Source organism: Meleagris gallopavo, chromosome 13 (assembly GCF_000146605.3).
Source record: "Meleagris gallopavo isolate NT-WF06-2002-E0010 breed Aviagen turkey brand Nicholas breeding stock chromosome 13, Turkey_5.1, whole genome shotgun sequence".
Lineage (NCBI taxonomy): Eukaryota > Metazoa > Chordata > Aves > Galliformes > Phasianidae > Meleagris > Meleagris gallopavo.
In genome coordinates, this window is record NC_015023.2 from 5,373,489 (window position 1) to 5,387,766 (window position 14,278).

General features: G+C 33.2%; 1 long non-coding RNA gene across 4 annotated transcripts; it reads left to right on the forward strand.

Annotated features, from left to right (window-relative positions):
* The first annotated feature begins 36 nt into the window (after positions 1-36).
* Positions 37-11,607, forward strand: LOC104912941. 4 transcript variants are annotated; one of them, XR_795025.3, is made up of 5 exons: positions 37-719; positions 2,847-2,931; positions 5,557-5,634; positions 7,064-8,576; positions 10,082-11,607. It is a non-coding gene; the product is annotated as an uncharacterized LOC104912941 (long non-coding RNA). The 4 variants fall into 4 exon arrangements; XR_004161176.1 differs by lacking the exon at positions 5,557-5,634 and having other exon boundaries at positions 10,082-11,606; XR_795028.3 differs by lacking the exons at positions 5,557-5,634; positions 7,064-8,576 and having other exon boundaries at positions 618-719; positions 10,082-10,100.
* The last annotated feature ends 2,671 nt before the right edge of the window (positions 11,608-14,278 follow it).

A 14,278-nucleotide genomic window follows, 5' to 3' on the forward strand; every position in this document is an offset into this window, starting at 1 on the left:
GTTTTTTGCAGTGTTGTTGTTTTGTTTGGGGGTTTTTTGTTTGTTTGTGCCATCTGAAGTTCCTTGTACAGCTGTCCACCTACTTATTCAGTAAAACCTGAGGATATGGCATTATCTTTTATACTTTAAACTCATCTTTTTTTTACTCAGAGTAAATTGTCATTGTCAGAATCATTGTCTCCCATGTCTGATAGTGTTATTTTCAACCGGAGAGAAAAGAAGGACAGTAGAACAGAAAACAAGTGCTTAAATCTGAAAGGATAGTTTTCTTAAAATCATTTGTATGCTATGCCTAACCATTTTTTTTTTCTTTTGACATCTTCAATACACCTCTTTGTTTCCCTTCCCTTGAATGAGTTCTACTTTAAGCAAACATGATCAGATAAATCCTCTCAAGCACTCTTTCACACAGTTGTGATATTTAAGAGAATTTAAGAGTACATGAAACCGGAAACATCTTTTTTTCTTCTCCTGTCAAGAGTATATATATTGCTTAACTTAATGGATCCAAAATAAAAAGATGATAGGTTTTTATTTTAATTCTGACTTAGTAAAAATGCAGTGACACATACTTCTTTGTTTGAAACCTGTCTCTATCTTTACTCTTAAGAAGTGTTCTTCAGTTAATGTGAAATATTTTATTTCTCTTGTTTTTATTCCCAGACTTGTTCCTTACTACCTCAAATCCTGACATTCAGTTTGAGACTTGGATAAATAAGGTAAGAGAGAAGACTGAAGTAACCATGATACTCAAATGCAGAAACATCAAACAGAAAACCATAAAAGGCTGTCTGACGTTCCTGGTTTGAGGAACAGATCACTTAAGATGTTTTACTCAGCACAAGTTTCTCTGTAGGTTTTTCAACAGGACTACAAAGGAAAACAGTCAGACTGCTTTCAGATACTCAGCAGGACCCCTGCTGTGTCATCAGCTGTTGTAGGAAGTTACTGACACTTAGCACAATAGTTTCTGAAGAAATGGACGATCAGATTTTTTTGCTCTTGTTGTCTCAAAGATTTGCTCTATAAGCAAGCTTTCTTAGAACTGTGACTTCAGATAGTGGATAAGATTTTGTGGGACAGAAGTTCAACATCTCATTAGTGTACATATTCTAATGGTTACAGATTACAGCTGAAAAAATTGAAGTCCTACATTAACCAGATATCACAAATGTAATTCAAGATTGGGCAGAAACAGATCAAGTAATTATTTATTTATTTTTATATACTCCGTTGTTAACAACAACAAATAACGTTAATTGGTTTGAAACTGAATGCATCCTTCATGCTAAATATGTTCTTGACAAGAACTGTTGCTAACAATATCAGCATCTGTGCATTAAGAAAAAATATCCTTTATTACAGAAAATGCTTAATGTGTTTCTTATCGTCTAAGGAATGAGTCTTTTGAGGCCATATGTACCTGAAAATGTATCCATTGTATCACAGTGAATCAGTGTAAAATTGGGAATATGGTCTCATCATTTCTCAATGCGGCCATCTTCAGCCCGCTGCTGACGTGAAGTATAAAAAGCTCATCTGCCAGAAGTTCTCCAAATACTAATTTTTGGCATAAGTAATGAAAGCTGTACTGAGAAACATTTTTAAAGCAGTGGATTATTTTTATTTTTAGATATTTAAATTTTTAAAATCTAATACTTCTACTTTATACAAGCTTAAAAATGAACAGGTTTTAGCTTTTGAAGAGTGAAATCCTTGAGGGATTGAACGTTAGTGACTACACCACGAATTTAACCTTTGACCACAAGGAATCCCACACTGGGGTGCTTGGGTTTTCTTTTTCGCTTTTCTAAACTTGTGTTCTGAGCTGTTTTCCTACATTATATAATTTGCATCTGCAGGTGCTACAAACTTAGGCCTGCAGTTTTTTGAAATCTTATAGATAATCCATAATCCACTTCTAAAACGGTAAATGTCACTTTATTAATCTCACTTACTCATAAAATTATTTACTTTTTAAAAACAGATTAAGCACAGTAAGAGATGTTATATCGAGGTACTTGCTGTTGAAGTTCCGTTTGCATTCACGTGCCTCTTCAAGCCTTGACAATAAATACTGCTCAAGAGATTTCAGTTTTTTCTTTATCTGAGCTTTTATAGATTACATGTCAAGGAGAAGATGCATAGTTAAACATCCAGGTACTAACTGTCTAAAGCTGCTTTTGCAGCATACGTAATTGCTGTGTGTATGATTGTGCCCATGTCAATTTATGAGCTGACTGCAGTGACTAGAAAAGTAAGCCTTGAATTGTCTGCCTTAATTAAAAAAAATATATCACATTTTAAATGGTCTTATTCACAGTTCTGATCTAGTTTTATAATAAACAAAACCTGAGCATTTCTTTTTTTCTTTCTGACGAAATATGGAATAATATTTTTTGCAGGCCGAGGTTTTAATAAAGACGTAAAAGTCATTTCTTAATTAGAAGGAAAATCAGAAGTTCTAACAGTTTTGTGTGTGTGCTTTTAAATAAATATATCTATAAAACTACATCACTACGTAAATAACAGTAGTATTCTTAATCATTTAATTATGATTTAGACTGTTGCTAGAAACCCCCTCTGTTCCTAAAAACACAAAAATATGTGGACAATTGTATCTAAGCAATGTTATTATTGGATTTCCATGGGATTCCATGAAGGATTAGAATTGAAAAAAAAAAATTTACCTTTTCTAAACAGTGCATTTTTTCTGTAGCTACGACGTTTCTTACCTATGTAAAACTATTCTTTATTTGTATGAGGTTTTTTTTTGTTGTTGTTCAAAAATGAAGCTTTGTTAACGTGATCTGCAATTCACTTTCTCCTTCATCTTTGTTTGGTAGGATGGGAACTTCTCTAAACCTGAAAAAAGTAAAGCAAAGCCTAGTGGTGCAGTGGTTGTTGGACAGTCTGTATTTGCAGATTTTGGTGAGTGTTATTTTTTTTTAAGACTACTCATATTCCAAATGTTTCTTTTTCACAATTTAGTTAGCTGTTCTACATCGAAGAATAAATAAAGCTGTTTAAAATATGTTTAATTCTCAAGTTATTTTCTGGTTTGTTTGTTTGTTCTTTTATTTTTAAAGATTTTAAATCTATGTGACTGTAGATCTTGAAAATTCTGGGAATAACTTATGAATAAACACAACTAAATTTGACTTCAGCTATTTCGGTGCATTGTGTGTCACGCATTCTTATTTCCTGAGGGCCACACTTATGAATGTGTACTGTGTGTTTCATGCATGGTACAAACATCAAACCAGTTATTATCAATTTTCTTATTTTTGTGATTTTGTGGTTTTATTGTGTTTGTTTTACCTGAACCAAGCAAAACTGCCTACAATCAATTATGACCTATCAATGTCTGTGTTGTGTTGCAGACAGCAGGAAATGTTTATTTTGTAATTAAAAAAATACTACTTTTGTGTGTGCTCTAAACTAAATTAATTATGACCCAAGAGAAAATAGTTCAGGACTAATTCTGCTGATGTTACTGAATATCAATAATTTTTAAAGAATGAATTAATTTCTTACATATCTCACTTCATTGTGAGACTGAGCCTATCTTTAAACATAGTCCAGTGTTAACTTTGTTGCATCATTTTGACTGTTAAATATTGCAAATAAAGAATGACCGTTTTTAAAATTAAAAGTCAGACTGCATTAGCCTAAGTTTCCAGTTCTCTTTCTGTCTGCTCCTACTTCCAAGTATTCATAAAAATTAAAAAAAAAAAACTGTTTCCTCACTTTCATCTGGAAAACATCTCTGCTGGTTAGCATTTCTTAGTCCTTTCTACAGCAGCTGTGAATGAGTTTACATATCACTAGTAAATAAATGTAAAACTTTAACAATGCTTTAGGTTCTTCTTTGAAATTCTTACCATGTTTTATAAAATCCTTTATTGTTTATCTACAAATACAAGCACTTAAGTATAAATACTGCATCTTTTGCAATGCAAAATACTTTTAAATACATTGGATTTTTTCAAACTATTTTTCAAGCTCATGTTCTGATAAATGTCTTAATACATGTTAAGTATATAGTGGATATTTTTTTAATGACAGCGTGTAAAGCAATATTTATGTAGGATATATTCATTTCCGCATTGAGTAGCTAATAAGTCCAAATGTTTACATAGTTTTAGAAATTTACCATAATGAGATTCTAAAAAATCCTGAGACATCTTTGCAAAGAGGAATATAACAGTTCAGATATCAAAACTATGTTTACAAAAAATTCATTGAAGTCAATGCACACTGATGGAACAGTGCAGTATGCTGCGTGGGTTCGGTGCAGCCAGGGCTCTGAAAGATGGCCGGTGTAGTTATGCAGCAGCAGGGAGCTGCCACTGGTTCAGAGTTCCATCACAATTTGTGTAATACTCTGCTCTGCCAATTGTCATTGAACTTACAGGTGGAGCATCAACATGAGACAATATGGGAACAAAATTTCTAGTAAAAACATAGTGAGGGAGAATATATGTAGGGACTTGAGAAACAGGCAAAAATAAATGCAGAGGGACAGTGAGTCTGGCAGAGAACAGAGAGATAGGTAATAATCAGTATCATCTATGGAAGGAGATGCTGACTTTTTTGGACCTGGTTATTCTGGGAGATCTCAATTTCAGCTGCAAGAGAGAACACCCATCACATCTTGCAGTATGTCTTCCTCAGCATTCTCATCTTTATCTTCACAGATGAATTCACATCACGCAAATCCATCCAGTGTAAAAGGGTCAACTTCTAATGTTTTTTTTTTTCTTGTCTCTTTAAAGAACATATCTGACTAAATCTCTTGCTACACAGGTTTTTCATGAAATTTTTAGAAATGCTGTTCATTAGACATCAGTGCATTTCTTGGCTGATATGAGCTGATGTTTTCAAAATCATTAGAGGAGACATGCTTTTTTTTTTTTTTGCTAAAAGATTAGTCTTAGGTTATTTGTAGGTCACTTTTACACTTTGTTTCTTTTTTTCTAGACCTTTTTATGGCTGAGCACAGATATGTCTTTCAGTCACTTATAATTAGTGTGCGAAAATTAAGTGTAGAAAAATCTGATGCAAGGACTCCTACACTTACGAAGTGCTTAAAGGATAACTGGAATTCAGAAGACATTCTAAACTGGCAGTATATACACAGATACAGAAAAATGAATATTCTTTGTTCTCTGTGTTGAAAAATGACTCTGTCATTATGTCATCTGTTCAGCTGCAGAAATTGAAATTTTTATGGGAAAAGTAAAGCAGATATCTGTCTTGTTTTGAGATATAGAGGTCTTTTTAATTGAAACTGCATAGGAAGAATGTGGCTTCTAAGTCAGCGTTATGCAGTCTTTGAGAGAAAAGAATGGAAGAAAGTTTGGGGAGCTTAGTGGGATTTTTGAGGGATTTGGGGGGATTTTTTTGTTAAGTGCTTTGTGGACTTTCAAGTAAGGGCTGGATGTAAGAAGTTTTAGATTGCCCCCTTGGCTGCAGAGAATAATTTGTTAAAGAGGTTTGAATCTCTGTATGTAGAAGGTAAGGAAAAATTATCACCTGTAATTACGTCTGAAGGAACAAACTTGACAGAAGCTTAATATGGATTGTGAATGGCTGTATCCAAGCTGGAAACATTCTGATGAATGAAAATAGGTACAAAGAGATTTGTGATTCCTCATTTCCTTCATTGATGTGCATGCACTTTCTAAGGATTGTGTTTGAATCAGGCATTGAGGTTGCATGAATCTTCCTGTGTCAAGATGCTGCTGATGCATGCTTTAATTTTCCTGAGGAAAAGAAGTGCTGTAAGTGTGTGCATGTGTATTTTGATCAAGGAACAAAGATTATTCTGACAGTTAAAAAAAAAAAAAAAAAAATACGTACAACTACGATTTAGAAATTACTACTTGAGAACTAGTGTGACTTAAATATTGAATTCATCTCTCTTCTGTTGTAACAGTTGGTAGGAAATTGAATAATGCATCAGATTTTTTTAAATTCATCTCCCCAGAATTTCTTTAAAACAACAAGTAATTATTTTCTTATTGAACAAATTTTTAGAGAATTCTGAAGTACTAAAATAGTGTGTATAAGTAATGAAGATATATAAATTAAATTCCATGCGTTTTTATGAAGAGCAGTCTAAAAGAATTTGAGTAATATCCCTATCACCTCCCCAAAAATTCTACCTAAACCTAAATGCTGTACCTAACTGCGTTTACCCACTTGGCTATGTCTACACATTTTGAGGTGCTTCAAAAAGTAGGCATTTATTGCCCAAGGTCTGGGTGTAGTGAGCTAAAGTTAAAAGAAATGCCTTATTATGAATAGTTTATCAGACTTGAACATCATCTTTTTTCAGTTTTGTTTCAAAAATAATGAAAAAACAATTGCCATAAATCCAAAGGAAGTTTAGCTATGATGGTTTGCAATTTTAAATTGTATTTTGGGGTTCTGCTATAGCACCTGGAAAAAGTTTCACTGGCTAACAAATCGGAGTAGCAGAATGAGAAAATGTAAACTTAAAAGGTTGCACCACCTTTTACCTAAGTAGGTTTTGTCTAAAGTGTACGATGGGCTAAGCAGAACCTACCATAACTATCACACCCTGCTCTGTGCACACTACATCTTCTGTGCTGACACTGACATACAGCTCCTATGATTAGAAATGTGTTCAATATTAAGACTGTTACATTCTCATTCCATATTACTTTCTGCATTGCCTGCCTCTTTTCTTCCCTTTTCTCCATGTTTTCTGTATCTCATTGCTTATCTACAGGGCTCACTGTTCCACAGAGGTCTCAGAATTACTTCTCTGCACTTGCAATTTTTTGGCTACTTCTTACTTAACTGTGTGCACAGCAGACTGTAGAGCTACACCCAGTCCTTGAGCTTGGGAGTACTGTTTCATTTGAGCTGCCTGCTTTAGCTTTAATTCTGATTTTCCTGTTTGTGCGCTGTTATATTTCTGCAGTCCCAGGATTCTGATTTACTGATCACATACACATCTTAACAAAATGTGTTTTGTTAAAAAAAAGGTGAGCTTGTCTGACATTGTCTGTTTTCAAAATTTTAATTTCAGCTTTCCTTGGCAGCTGTAAGTGTGAATCCATTATTTGAAGAAGAAATGGCAGAAAATAAATAAAAGGAGATGTATTTGAGTAAGATCTTGACTAGTGGTTGATTTGGGATAAACTTTGCTTTCTTAAATTAAGAAAGCAAGTTGAGCAATAGAAATTATTTAAATAAATGAAGCTGAAAAAAATAGCAATTAAATGTTTGTGCAACCTTAGCACAAAGTATTTCTGAAGCACTCAGATACTGAATCTCTTTTTTTTTTCCATGAGAAAATGTATATTTGCGTGTATCTAAGGTCTACTACATTTCCATACATACTTTTATAAATATATTATATACTCACTTTAATATTTTCATTTTAAAAATTGACAAAGGTAGGTGTGTGAATATATTTTAATGTAGTGGATCACAGACTTGTCTAAATCAAAACCTTTCAAATAAGTAGCACCCGTTATGTCACGGCAATGGTTTGTGTGTTAATCTGATCAAAGAACAGTCAACAAAGTTGTATTGGCCTTTTTTAAAATAAATCAAGAATAGTTTGTGACATATCTATTACAAATGGTATTTCAGTTGATTAAGGTGAATAGAGCTGGGCAGTAGAGAATTCTGCACTTATTTGGCAGACACGTTACTCCAACAAGTAAGTGCTCTTCATTCATTATTACTTTTTCTATTCTTCTCATGTCACTATGGTAATTGCAGCGCAGTGGTTGCTATAGCAAAAATGATTAATCCTCCGTTGCTGTTGTCTGTGTGCTAGCAGAGGCTTTTTATACAATATACTTGCACTGATTTTAAAGGAAATAAAAATGTTGGAATTCTGATAAGTAATTACAATTAAAAATTGTTTTCATAATTGTATTTGAAATTTTGGGGAAAAAAGTATTTGTTAAAGAAATATAAGGATTTTAGTGAAGCATTCTGAAAACTAGACCAATTTTTTTCGAGCAATGAAATGAATATGAACCATATCTGGATACACAAACCTGTTATTTTCTTGGTGCACTGAAGATTAATGAAATGTCTTAAAGAGAATGACCCAAAAGCAATTAGCATAAACATTATGCTGTTGATAGAGTCTAATAATTCAGTTTTATCGTGTACTACTTTTATAACTGCTGTTGACCTATGGTTGGTTCATTGGAGATTGATAAATCATCCTTTGTGATATCTGACAGAAGTTTCATTCCTTGGTCATTGATTTTGCTTGGTTTGGTGCGGAGATGGGGGAAAAATTGCTGTTTAATTATGAAGATCTTTCCAGAAAGTAACTAGATGATATTGTTGATAGTGTCCTCATGAATAAATACCATAATAAATACAACATCTCATACTTTCTCGGCCAGCTTTTTACTTGCTGTTTGTTATTATTTTTTTTTTTTTAGTTGCTGCTCAGTTTTCTTTGTGGTCTTCTCTAGCTTCTGAAATCATATTATGTGAACTTGCTTACTTTTTTACTTTCTGACAGAGCACAGATTGGGATTATTAAAGTTCTACTCAAGTCTTTCAAAAACGTAAATCATTTTTTTCTCATGTTTAGAATCTAGTCATCCAACTAGTAGTTCTAAAACAATTTTCTCTGTTTTTCTCCCTAGCAAGTAACCGAAGTGTTTCATGTATCTTACTTGAATGTTAGATGATAGTAATTGCCGTTTTCCTCACAGGTGATGATAGCTTGTTACTGCCTGCTCATTATATTTAAGCACTATAAAACAGCCTATCCTTTGTTTGTTTTTCCTTAAATCCATTGATTGCACTATACAAATCTCTCTTGTTGAGAGATCTTTAGTTTATTGTAGACTTTGATTATCCTCCAGCCAATGTTACCTTAATTGTGCTGATTTTATGCCTGTGGAGTTGCGTTACAATTCTGCTGCTTTTAGTTTTGTATCTCAACTTTCATTTAGAATATAAATGTCCCTGTGTTTTTCCTTCAGAATGTCAAGTTACATATCAAACAAAATGATGCATTTTGCTAAATAACATCTTTACAAAGTACTTGTCCTTTGAGCACTGTGTTCCTTTAGCCGATAAAAGGACCCTCTAAGATTAAGATGCAGGAAGACAGTACTTAATGTGCTTTGAAATACTCTGCAGCTGAGGAAAACTATAATTAGTGTGATAGCTGTAGGTGAAAAGATGTTTCAAAGAATTGAGGCACCTTTTACAAAAACAGCTTCCTTGTCTTAGACATGCTTTAGTTCATTTGAAACAGCGGTACACAGAAGCATTTCAGATTAATTGCTGTTGGTGTTTGTGCATTGTCAACTTCATAAACTCCAATCCTGTTTTTTTTACCTCACCACAACTTGGATATCACACATAATTTTTGTCCACGTAGTTACAAATGTAGCTCCAAAGCAGTGTTCCTTTCCAGGGGAAAGAATGCTTCCCAACTTGTGCCTGGTTCTTTCACATTTTGCTGGCAAATAACACATTCTGGGGGATGAAAAAACTAAGTATTGCGTAATATTATTTTTTTGTAAAAGGGGCTTATGCATTAAGAATTACTTTGCCTTCTTTCCAATAATAAAATTATAAGGGCAGTATGCATGCTATCTGTTTCTTCATTCCTTGTTGAACAACTCACATTGTAGTTTTATTTTACAATATTCATGGTTAATAGAACAAAATCTCTGTAAACAAAATGTAGTCACACGACTGCATTGACTTAAATGGTGGCAGCATGGGGGGGTGGGTTACACCATTTGTTAGCAAGTGAAAGTTTGGTACCACGTGCTTTTTAAATGTGTATGATTAGATAATTCCAAGCAGTCTAAGTCCTAGTCTGTTGTACATTGTGAGACACTTGGAATGAGTAGATTGGAGCATGAACTACAACAGGGATTTCAACATTAATTCCTGTTTAGCGTCCAGGGGACTTCTCATTTTGTTTTTAATCTCACATCATGTTTTAACTCATTTCTCTTTACTGTTTGGATTTATTGTATTTTTGAATGTCTGGAAGTCTTTTTATGCAGTTTGCTTACACTCTGTTTAAATATTTTTCTTTTTGTAGAGACGTTAATATGGAAGGATATAGACAAACCTAACATCAGAATTTTAACGTGAAGGATGGTGTTATTAAGATACTTTTTAGTGTTCACAGAACTTTGAATCATCCTTAAGAGTTTCTTGCACCTGTTTTTTGAAGTTGTGATTCATATTTTCTAAAAGCAGCTGACATTGAGTATTTTAATAATGTGTAATTATCTTAGTAATTTATGATAATTATCTCTGTCATGACCATCTATTTGAATGCCTAAAGGAATATAGACAAAAGAATTCTAATCATTTTATTACTTCAGAAAATAAACTTAAGATAATCAGCTTTCAAACAAAATAAAGTTGGTTTGAATATCAAAGTCAATTATATTGGACGTTAGAAGTCTCGAGTGTATTAATCACATCTAGTGCTATGAAGTGCACTGAAATTACAAGCAAGGATAACTTAGAGATTTCCAGCAACTTGAACTGAAATAGTTTAAAATCCATACAGTTGCCCAAAGATAGACTAGTAGACCTTGAGACCTGAGTAAAGATTCTCTTCAAACTCTATAAATAAATGTCATGAATGTCATGACTGATTCTAACATCTGTTTCTCGTGGTTAGTAGTTATATATCTGTTTCATTCCACTACATCTTGCTCATATAGTATTTCTGTACTAGGTTCTGTACATCTTATAAACTATGTGTATATGGTCTGTTTGACCAATGAAGGTGTTTCACTCTTAAGATGAAGTGTAAATCTCATGAGCCACTGGGCCATACGGAAATTCATGTGAACTGCATGCAGCTTTGCAAGAGTAATATTGCTTGCACAGTTATCAAGAGAATACATACTTGTGTTTAAATATTAGTAAATATCTTGTGTAACTAGGAAAACTTAATGTACAAGTGTGAACTAAAACTGCGTTCAGTTTTATATACCCTCATATCTGAGCTAGTTTGGAAATGGACTGTGTTCATAAAATGTGAGAAGAAGCAGTCAAGATCCTCCTAAAAGACATAAAAGTGAGCATTGCTCTGGTGGTGACTAAAATAAGTTTTACTTGCAGGTTCCTAGAAAGAATTTTGAAAATGGTCATATTGATTGAAAAATAAGTAGGATCTGCTGCGTGGATATCAGATTTAGCTAACTGTAGATTACAGTACATTATTGAGTAATGTTATGTAAGGTGTTTTGCATTTTGTTGTTGGTGGTGTTTTGTTGTTTGTTTGTTTTTTTTTAAGCTGAAACTTGTTGAACTTATTTCATTTTATCTAATGAGCTCATCCAGCCATTGTCACCAATGTCATACTCATTAGTAAATAAAGCAGAGCTTCACACATTTTCACCTGTGAAAACCTGATCAAGCTGCAGCAAGTGTGCTAATGATGCTCCTTTCCTGTTTCTGGTTTCCTCCTCCTTTGTGGAGGAATTTAAATTCAAGATTACATTTGAGAATTGAAGGATGTTTATTTAAATTGAGAGTTAAACCAAGCATGAAGATGAGAAGAGATAGCACTGTATGTCCAAGGTTAGGTTATTATTACAGTGAGATTGAGCTGTTCTGTGAGCGGCTCCTGGGGTATTTCTGTTTGGTCTTCAAGATCTGTAGGGTTATGCCAAAACTTGGCATTTTAGCTGGCACTTCAAGGTGGGAATCACACAAGAATCAATTTCTTTATTTCAAACCTGGAAAGTCTGCTGTATCCATTGGTTAGTTTCACACAGTGCCTTTGGAAAGGCTTCAGAAATACAGGAGACGTATTTCAAGTTATTACAGACCAGAACAATGCAAAATAGACATATAAAACTAGATAATTAAACATCCTGCTCTAGACGTGTGCTTAGGGCTGGTTTTTAGGGAGGAGTTTGTTCTTGGGCTTATTTAACGAAGACTGAGGCAAAAACTGCATTTAAATGCAAAATTCATCAATATTTTCGGTGGGTTTTATCCTTATCCTTTTTTTTTTTATCAAAAATAACTGCTGTAAATTATTAGAAAAACATCATCTTTTTCAATAATAGAATTTTTCTTCAGAAAGTTACTTATGATCAAATAATCTCAATAGTAATGGAAATATCTGTATACTGTGTAAGATATGCATTAGAAAAAAAGACTAGAGAAGAAATAAGCAAAATTAGTATGACAGACATGAATGGTAGTGAAGTTCTTCAGTGAGGAAGATTTGTTAAGTACTCATTATGTGTGCTCTAAATGTTAACAGTGTTTGTTGCAAACTTAGATGTTTTTCTTGTCCCATCGTTCTGATGCTGTTTTCTTCCTACTCATTAAGGAAGTTAGAAATAATGGGTACAATTCTCATTCACAGCATATAAAACATTAATTTCGAATAATGTCCAAATAAATACGAATAAATATATACAAAAAAATACAAAAAAGTCCAAACTAAAAAAATGATATTTCTGTGTGTTAGCCATACAGTAGATAAAATTTACATAGTCATATTTTAATCATTTTGTATGACAAATAAGCAAATGTATTGAAGTTTATTTCCACATAAAACAGGTATTAAAAGCAGTTCTTTAAATGTTTGAAGTGAGTAGGAAGTACATTTAAGACTATATAGTTAGGAGCCACTTGAAGAACTTTCAGTGGAGATGCTTTATTTAGGTTCTCCTTTCTGGTATCTGCTTTTGAAGCTGGTGATTTTTCTCTCTCTTAACTGTGAATGTAATCTTCATCATACTAAGCACTTCCAACTAAAAATTTATGTGATCCATGCTTATAATTTCTTTTCCCTGTTGCTATGTATCTGTGTTCTTCCATTTGCTGATACTAGTTTTTATCTGGTTACACAGTAAGCAATTCTAGAGCTAAGCCAGCTGATGGGACTCTGTGTTTCTGAGGAGTTAAGAAAGAAATGGAAGTGGTTTTAGACTGTTCAGCATCCTTTAATCAAGCCCCACAGCCTTTATCACTTGGAAAAAAAAAAAAAAAAGGAAAAAGGAAAAAAAAAAAGGTTTACTATAAAGCTGTAGTTGTGTAGAGCAATGTAAAATGGCTCTAGAAAAATATTGATTTAAAACTGTTAACTATCTTAAGGAATTAAAAGTTTACAGTAACATAAAGCTTGGTTTAAGATTTATACTTGAAATGTACAAAGGTTGTTCTTGCAAGTACACCGTAGTATTACTGAACTCTAATTAACCAAGATTATCAGAGTCATCAACTTAAGATAAATGTTTGTGATTTAAGTAGAATCAAACATTTTATATTCTCCTCTGCTTCACAGCATAACTGTTTTTGTTCCTTTCTGACTAACCAAGAGCAAGACAAGAGTTGGTATTTTAAGATTCTTTGTCCTCATGAGTTAATGAAAGTAGCCTAATATTACTTCAGGCTGAAACTTCTGTAGAAGTTTGATTAGATGATGGGCTTAATTCAAAGTAATATTTCTCTAAGCACATGCATCTTTACCAAGCATCTCTGCAACTTAAATATTTTCTAGTAAAGGCTTCAGTGTTTCTGTGGTTGATAACCTGCAAATTAGAGTTTCTCCCACTTTAAGTTCTGAAAAAGCCTGCTGTTTGTGTAGTATTTTATCCTAGTTCATGTAAGTAAAAATTAAAGCAAGTGACTAGTTTCAGTTATTCTATTTGAATGATGCAGAAGGAAATAAAGCTGGTTTGTTAAGTTGGTGCTGATTTAAGACCTGTCAAATTCACTACTCGTTATGTTAATTTCTCAGGTCAGAGGTAGCTTACTTTCCACTCTTTGGATGCTGACGTACTGAATTCCTGCTACCTATTATTCTTAATTGTTTGTACTTGATAACTGAGCTGCCATTAAAATTTAGGAGGTGCTTTACTGTGAGGTAGAATAATTTGAGAGGCAGATGGTAAGTAGAGAACTAGAGAAGATGACAGTTTGGCGTTATCACTTGGAGGTATTTGGGGATGTCTGATATTTTCTTCACTCTTCTTCCCCCTTATAACCCTATTTTCCAGCTCTCAGCTTCCTTACGTAATTAGAGAGGGACTTACAAAGCTTAATTTAGATGTATATACTAAAAAATGGTTCTGCTTCATAGAAATATAATTTGGCACACTGAGAAAGCATTAATTACGGTATAGGTAAAGCATGATAAAATATTTAGGTTGTGGTCAGTAGTGTATTTGAAAATAATTAGGGATACATTAAATATTGAGGGTGATGTAGTTTTTATGTAATCAACTAAGGAGAATTTGTCAAACAACTGTAAAAA